The sequence below is a fragment of the Crocuta crocuta genome, unplaced genomic scaffold (genome assembly GCF_008692635.1).
Source record: "Crocuta crocuta isolate KB4526 unplaced genomic scaffold, BGI_CrCroc_1.0 scaffold62, whole genome shotgun sequence".
NCBI classification, from domain to species: domain Eukaryota; kingdom Metazoa; phylum Chordata; class Mammalia; order Carnivora; family Hyaenidae; genus Crocuta; species Crocuta crocuta.
The window spans coordinates 6,137,675-6,146,121 of NW_027529173.1; the positions used below are offsets into that span (position 1 = coordinate 6,137,675).

The 8,447-nt window shown below is 33.9% G+C and overlaps 1 long non-coding RNA gene across 1 annotated transcript; it reads left to right on the plus strand.

Moving 5' to 3' along the window:
• The first annotated feature begins 491 nt into the window (after window positions 1-491).
• On the plus strand, window positions 492-3,907 carry LOC144226259 (uncharacterized). Its single transcript, XR_013333574.1, has 3 exons — window positions 492-570; window positions 1,891-2,073; window positions 3,858-3,907. It is a non-coding gene; the product is annotated as an uncharacterized LOC144226259 (long non-coding RNA).
• Window positions 3,908-8,447: the final 4,540 nt, after the last annotated feature.

Here is an 8,447-nt window from a genome sequence, read left to right on the forward strand (position 1 = left end):
GAGAATCCACAGATAGGTAAGTTCAAGTTTCTTATACTTAAAATCACAATGAGATAGCACCAAGTGAGCAGACTGACAAAATTTAAAAGTTTTAATAAACTTGCCAGCAGGCTGTGAAGGAGATGGTATATTCTTTGCTCCTGGAATATAAACTATCCCCACCTTTTTATAAAGCAATTTAACAATGTCTATAAAATTTAAAATAATCGCAGTCTTAGAAGCAACCCTATTACGTAGAAGTAAAAGTATCACCAAATAAAAATGTATATACAAGGATGCTTATTGTTCTTTTTCTCTATTTTTTTATTTTTTGTAGTGGCAAAAGACTGAAAGTGTGAATGAACTTAGCTGGAAAAAATATGATACACTCACACTATGAGCTATTAAAAAAGAAATTTTGACGAATGTGTAAGATTTATGTTATTTGTCGTGGAGTTATTTTGCCAGTGAGCTTTGACTGAGAAAAACAAGATGCACAGAAGCAAATAGAACAACATACAAAACACTGTGAGAAAGGAAAGACATTGAGTTTTTAACAAGAATCACAATGGATTGTGAACATGAAAGAGGGTAAGTTGATGCGGGTGGAGAAGAGGAACAAAGACACTGGGAAACAGAAAAACAAAACAAAAGCTGGAAGTTAAAAACATGCTCAAAACTCTCATTCATGTAAAACTATTCACATGAGTTATATGTATACCTATTTCAAGGGAAATTATACAAGCATTTAATCTAGGTTTCTACACTTTAGACATGTCTAAAATATATTATTAGGTGAAAAATTATAATACAAAACAACATGTAAATAATGCCATTAAAAAGCAAGTAAGTAAACAAATGTGTGTGTGTGTGTGTCTTTGTGCTAGCAAGATGACAGTATACACACTTACTGATAATGGTGTCCTCAGAAAGGATAGAATTGGAGAGCAAAGGGTGATTTTACTTATTATAGTAATAATAACCAATTTTAAAATTCACAAGTAAATGTTTTTAATTAAAAGTATATGTTAATATCCAAGAATGTATTATAAAGGACATAAACTCTATTTGATTCACAGAATAATTAGAGAACATCACGTCAGAGAGTGGTTTGAGATATCCTCTCTGAGGAGAGTGTCTAAGCTGAGACTGGAAGGTTAACAGTAAGTTTTATTGATGAGAGCTGGACAAAGAATGTTTTCAGCTGAGTACACAGGCTTGCTGTCTCATTTGAAGGGCAGAAAGGAAGCCAGGGCACCTGCTCTGTTGGGAGAAACTGGTTTGGTTGTGTGAGGTAAGGCTAGAAAGCCAGGGCCTTGTAGACCACTGCTAATAAAAGTTTGAGTTTGTAGATCACTTCTGCTCAGTAAACAAGGTAAGTACCTAAACTTAAAACCTTTGTAGCAACTTCACATTGCTGAGACTCCAGCACATGATCACTGGATCATCTCAGTTCACACATTTTCAAACTTGCATCATGCATCTCATGTTGCAAATTGCTTCTTGTCATGTGCAGCAGGACCCACATGTCAGTCCATAATGGATTAGTAAAAAGCAAAAGCAAAAATGAAAACAAACTCATCCTCTCCCCCGGTTGGTAGAGAAGCTCTGTTGTAAACCCTGGGGAAATGTTTCATTGCTATTCTTAGAGTAGTGGGAAACCACTGAACTATTTTTGAAAAGAAATAAGTCTTTATATATGTTTCATAAAAAATAAATTCCCTAGTTTAGAAATAGAGTTATCCCACCTTTCATTGTGCAGAACAAATTGGAAAGGATCAGGGTTCAAAGAAGGAGAGTACTGAGGAGACAATCGTGGTGGTACAGGTGGTGGCAGATATACATGGGAATGAAAAAGAAAAAGTTGTGAAGAACCTTAAATGATTGCTGATTTCTTTTATTTTGCCTTAGGAACTGGTATGTTACGATAACGTATATGGAGATAATGGATAATTAGAGAAGAAGAATTTGAAGGGAAAACTCTATAGTTCTGTTTCCGACAGATTTAAGTTTGAAATGTATTTTCCAAACCAAGTGAAAACACAGCTCATCAGAGACATCTGGACTTATAGCAGGCTTGAGGCCTTATAACAGGTGAACATTGTAACAAGTGAACAACCATCTCGGTTTGCCTAAGACTGTCCCCATTATATTACTGACAATCCCAAGGCCTGGGAATCCTCTTAGTCCTTGGTAGATAGGGGCAATGGCTCAGTCTACGTAGGTGCTATTTACACCATGGAATTGGATAAAAGCAACCAAGGAGAGCTCATGCAAGGATTGAATGAGGTGAATATTAAGAGACAAGATAACCTTAGAAGGTCACAGCCAGTGAGATGGATAAGAGGAAGACAGAAAAGTGTGAAATATTTGGTACCAAAGGAAGAGGGGATGTCACCCAGAGGATGCTGGGTGAATGTCACGTAGGAAGAGGATGGAAGAGTAGATTTGGCAAGAAGGTGGTCACAAACGACCTTAACGAGGTTATATTTTTTAGAATAATGGGAAAAAAATGACAGTGTTGTAAGTTGAAGAGTAAATGGCAGACAATATGATTAGCAAGTGCTAAAAAAACTCATCTCAGCAGTTTTACATTGAGGGTAACAGAGAAAGAGGCAGTACTTAGAAGAGGCTGGAGAGAGTATGAAGGGTCATTTGTGATTCATTTTTAGGAAGTTAAACTGCTATAGGAGTGCAGAAAGTTTGCTAGTAAGTGTTGGGTATCCATATGAAAATGTTAGCATTAATTGAAGTTCGTTTTCTTCTTCCTCATCGTTTACAGTTATATTCAGCCTCTCAGAAGTTGGCATAAAAACATTTAAAATGGATAAAACTAACGTATGCATTTTTTCTAGGGGAGGATGCTTGAGAAAGGGGCAAGCAAGTTAAAATAATTAAAAGGGAATAATTTTAACTAGAAAACATAGACTCAAGGCCAGGTGAAAGAGGGAACAGGACACAGAAGTAGATAGGAAGAGGTAAAAAAAAAAAAAAATGAAGTCAGTGTCATAGATGTTTCACTGCGGTTGAAGAGTGAAAGCTAAGAGAGCAGCAGGTGGCAACCAGAAAAAAGAGTGATTGATATTAAAATTTCAGCTATGATGAGTTACTGCTGGTGCAATGTCAGCAAGGCTAGCTGGGAATGGGTGGAAGAACAGGTGATTAGAGGTGAAGAAGGGAAGGATCTGACGGGTGAAATGGCTCATCTGCATGAATTCTGAAGTCACCAAGAATGATGAAATGTATAGGAATGGAGAAGAAAAGGAAGAGAATGAGTCCAGAGTAAATTTGAAGGAATGACTGAGTCAATACATGAGACTAAGAAGATCTAGTGGGTGATAAAGTCTGATAGTGCAAGCTTCAAACAGGAGGGAGTGATGCACACCTAACTCCTTACCTTCTGGTCCTGTGGGTATATGGTGTATGATAGGAAAAAAAAATCCTTTGCTTCAGACTGTTACAAGGAAAGCAATGTCATCAGGACTTAAGAAGTTGAAGATAATATTCACAGAAGAGGTTAAAGTGATAAGGTAATCTGGGGATGACATATTGACTGCCTAATTTGGAGGATACAGTGCAATGTAGAAGTGCAGGAAATCATGTGCAAAATCAGTAAGAATGTCAACATGGCAACAGATGAACATTGCGCTTCTAAATGTGGAGCCCTTTATGACTCTACAGGTTGCACCTCCATGAAGCCTCCCCTCCTATTCTAGGTTTTCACAAGGCTAGGAAAAAGATGTGGGAGGGAGGGCAGCATTTGGTCAGATTTGGGGATATACTATATTTCTTAGTTTGAAACTGCTATGTGCTAAATGCTTAAACACTATCAGTATTTAATCTTTCTAATAGATAAATATTATTTCCTCCTTTTACAGATAAGGAATATGAAGCACTGGAAATGTAAATGATTTGCCCATGATGACAGTAAGTGGCATCCTGGTTTTATATCTGTGTTTGTAACTACAGGCTCTGAAGACCATCAGCAGTCTTAGAGATAACAGATGGTTTGGAAGCCTCAAACTTTGGGATGACCAAAGTGAACAGGAGTACAAGAAGTGACAGGATTAGTTCTCACTAAGTCCTTAGAGAAAGAAGAAGAATCAACTGCAAAATATTGTTCTTTGTTTGATTTTTATTTCAACTTTCCTGAGGTATAATTGACATATAAAATTATAAGATATTAAAATATACATTGTAATGACTTGAAATATATTGTGAAATGTTCTCCTCATCTGGTTAGTTAACACATCCATTATTTCACATATTTATATTTTTGTTTGTTTTCTGGTGAGAACATTTAAGTTCTATTCCCTTAGCAAATTTGCCTTATATAGTACAGCATTATAGCTGTCATCACCATGTTTTACATTAGATCTTTAGACCTCATGTGTCTAAAGAAAATGAAAACAGGATATCAGAGTTCCATCAATGCACGAATAGATAAAAAATCATGTAGTATTTAATTTTTAAATAGATATACAACAGAATATTAATGAGCCATGAGAAAGGAGGAAATCCTGTCATTTATGACAACATGGATGGAACTTGAGGCATTATAGTAAGAGAAGCCATACAGAGAAACAAATACTGCTGGATGTCATGTATCCATGGAATCTTAAATTTAAAAAAGAAAAACTCATAGAAACAGAAAGTAGAAAAGTGATAGCCAGGGGCTGGGGGTGGGGGAAATAGGGAGAGATTGGTAAAAGACTATAAACAATCATCTATAAAGTGAATAAGGTCTAAGGAGCTAATGTAAAAAACATGTTGACTCTAGTTGATAACACTGCAAAGTAGTTTTAAATACTTAACCCATAAATATTCTCAATTATCTCTCATGTTCTGCTTTCTAAGGAAGAAAGATACTTCCTTGGAAATGCACATTTCAAACAAAGTGTTATAAACAGAAATAGTTTGATTAAATTATTTGATGAAAGTTGAAGAAACAAACTTGGGTAAATGACATCCTTATTGATAGAGTTGCCATAAAAGGAAAAATCCTCACATGTGGATGAATTTTTATACACTGAAAATATTTATACCCCTGGTGAAAAAATTGTTATCTAATTTCATAGCCCTCTGGTTTGCTTTGGCTCTTTACATAATAACCAATGATCCTGCCATGTACTATTTGGTTGGTATGCAGAATTAGTTATTTTATTTATGACTGAATCTCAGCTTATTTTTTGTCTTCTAACACTTTGACACTGCTATGTGAGTGAGGGATTGGGAGAAGAAAAGATGGAATTAATTTCAGTCCAAATGATTATTTACCAGTACATTTTGAAAAAGACACAGCTGGTTGCATGATTTATTGGCCTACATAATCCATGTACATATTGAAATATGAATTGATGAATGTTCTCTGTCTAAACTTTGCTTTTGTTTTAACAGACCAATTATAAATACAAATTTTGGTCAGTTTGATATAATCCAATATAGAAAACAAAAAAACTAATGAATAGGCCTCCTGATGTTTTTAAGGCATTCCCTGAAGTCTACCATTTCCTTTCAAGCTCTGCCTTTGAGATGATTATACCTGTTAGTACAGGTGTGTACGTGACACTTTGTAATAGCACAGCTAGATTAAAAATGAAGGGATGACATTCAGCCTCTTACATTTTCAGCATTAGCGAAAGAAGGAATCTTCAATTAACTATGTTTCTTACTTACTAAAGCTATGGATAAATATTCAAAGAATTAGAATATAGCCAAATATATACTAGTGCTACTATATGAACTATATCTATCACTATTTTCATATCCACCTTTGGGAACTTAAGTTTATTCTATTTTTACTTATAAAGTATATTTTAGTTGCAGACTCATTTGTGCTCCCTTAAAAACTTATATGTTGGGGGCGCCTGGGTGGCTCAGTCGGTTAAGCGACTGGACTTCCGCTCAGGTCATGATCTCACCGTTTGTGGGTTGGAGTCTCCTGTAGGGCTCTGTGCTGACAGCTGGCTCAGAGCCTGGAGTCTGCTTCACATTCTGTATCTCTCTCTCTCCCTGACCCTCCTCTGTTCATGTGTCTCTCTCTCTCTCTCTCAGAAATAAATTTAAAAAAAAATTATAAAAAATTCATATGTTGAAGCCCTGACCTCAGTGTGACCATATTTGTAATAGGGCCTTAAAAGAGGTAACTAAGGTTAAGAGGTCACAAGTGTGAGGCCCTAATGCAATAGGACTGGTGTGCTTAGAAGAGGAAGGGGTATCAGTGCTGTCTGTGTGTGGATGAAGGCATGTGAGAACACAGTGAGAAAGCCAAGCAGAGAGGCCTCTTCTCTGACAGCCCTTGATCATGATCTTTGAGTCTTCAGAACTGTGAGAAAATTAACTTGTGTTTTGTCTCCCAGTCTGTAATTTTTGTATGGCAACCCTAACAAACTAATACAGATGGAAATGGTTTTATCTTTTAGAATGTAGTGAACAAAATAATTCACATCCATCTTTTATTAGAACTGGTATGCATGATTTTGCATAAATGTCAGTTGGATACTTAAAAAAAATTCTGTTGGGATGAAATTAGATGTGATTTCCTGACTCTGAACTTAACATATTACTTTACTTGAAAACAGTAAAGATCTTCATCTTTACAAATAACTTAATTTTATTCTTATCACAAATGTTTATTACAAAATATTTAGAAAACATAGAAGGATAAGAACAAACGTAAAACATAATTTTTATCCTACTATGTAAGGATAATTACTAAAAATATTCTGATATAAGTATATAATTATATCCATTAAAAAAAGTATAGGGATTAATGATACACTCTAATTTGTTTCTGAATTTAAAATTTAATACATCTATGTATAACATATTTATATTTCTGTGTCATTAAATATAATTCATATGTTCACACACTCACTATTTTAAAACCGTGGTATCAAATTTCATTGCATGAATTTAATATACTTTAATCAGTCTATTGTTTTTGGATAATCAGATTTTCAATATTTGTGATAAATATAACAAGGATGATAAATTATGACAGATATTTTTAAAAAGTAACATATATTTTCAGCTGTCTCTCTTCTTCTAAAGCCTCTCTTCTATCTTCTAAAGAGGAAGAATGCTTTCTTTTTTAGGCAATTCAAGGCATTGGGTTTTGCTGTGTTGGTCCAGGAAATTGATGAATTAGAGCATGTGTATGTCTAAGAGGCTATATTAACTCATGTGAGGACACATTTAAGAGAAGGAAAAAGATTGAGTTGAAAAGATGGAGAAAAGGGATTACAGAGAAGAAATGGCCAACACTCAGTTGTAGAACAAAGTTTTGGAGAGTTTTAATATAGAATCAGAGATATTGGGACTAGCTGCCGAGTTGTGATGAGTACCATTTTAGGAAAGATAAATGGGAGAAGAGAATTTTTGGAACTTCTGCAATGTAGTGGTATAACTAGAGTTACCCAGTCCGAAGTCCTTTTGAGAAATAGCGAGAATTTACTATGTACTACATTGTACACCTGAAACTAATATAACCTGTATGTCAACGGTACTTCAATAATAAATATTTTTAAAAGTCCTTTTGAGAAATAGCAAAAAGTTAATTATAACTAGTTTTTGAATACTTGCATATTTTGATTATGATATTTTCTTTAAAATTAAAAAAAGGCAAAATGCTAAAAACTGCTACTTCACTTGTAATACATAGATAATAGAGATATTTGTAGCCCAATTCTTGAATATACCATAAGTTATTACTAGTATGCTTGATAAGAAGAATGGGAAAATTTTAGAGATTTATTTATTTAAAGATATTAAGATTTAAATATTTTCAAATTCCAACTAAGAAATTATCTCTTCCAGTACTATTTAAAATACTTCTTCAACTTTGCCAATCTGATAAATAGTGATATCAAATTATTATTTTAAGTTGTACGTTTATTAAATATATGTGGATATTTTCTCATGATCTCTCACAGGATTGTGACTGGTGGGCCTATAAAAATATATTTTATTAAAGATAGGATATCTTATAAAGTGTGTATTTTCCAAGATTTACTTTATAAGAATCAAAGAACAGTATTTTCACTTTTAAGTGAAATACAAAGCTTATATGTTAAATAAAAAATGTATTTCAGGTAACGGTGCAGATCTAACACTTTCTAAAACTACAAAAATTTATAGTTAGAACTCCCATGAAATATATTTCTTCTTATAGTTTTTCTATGAATGTGGATCATTCTTCTCAGGAGGGTTGACTTTCAGATTCATTCTTATTAGGTGCAATCTTTGTTAAAAAAAAAAAAAATTCTTTTAGATAGATTTTGCCTGCCAGATTCTATAACTCTATCTAGTTTAAGAGATAATTGATGAATACAAACTCATTTGTATTTTACTTTTTCTTATCTCCTCTGAAATTTTGAAATATAAAATTTCCTACCTCCAGTTTAAGCCTTGATCTAATTACTTTTTCTGTGTTTCTTATTTCAAGTAATAAAATCTGTCAACCAAAA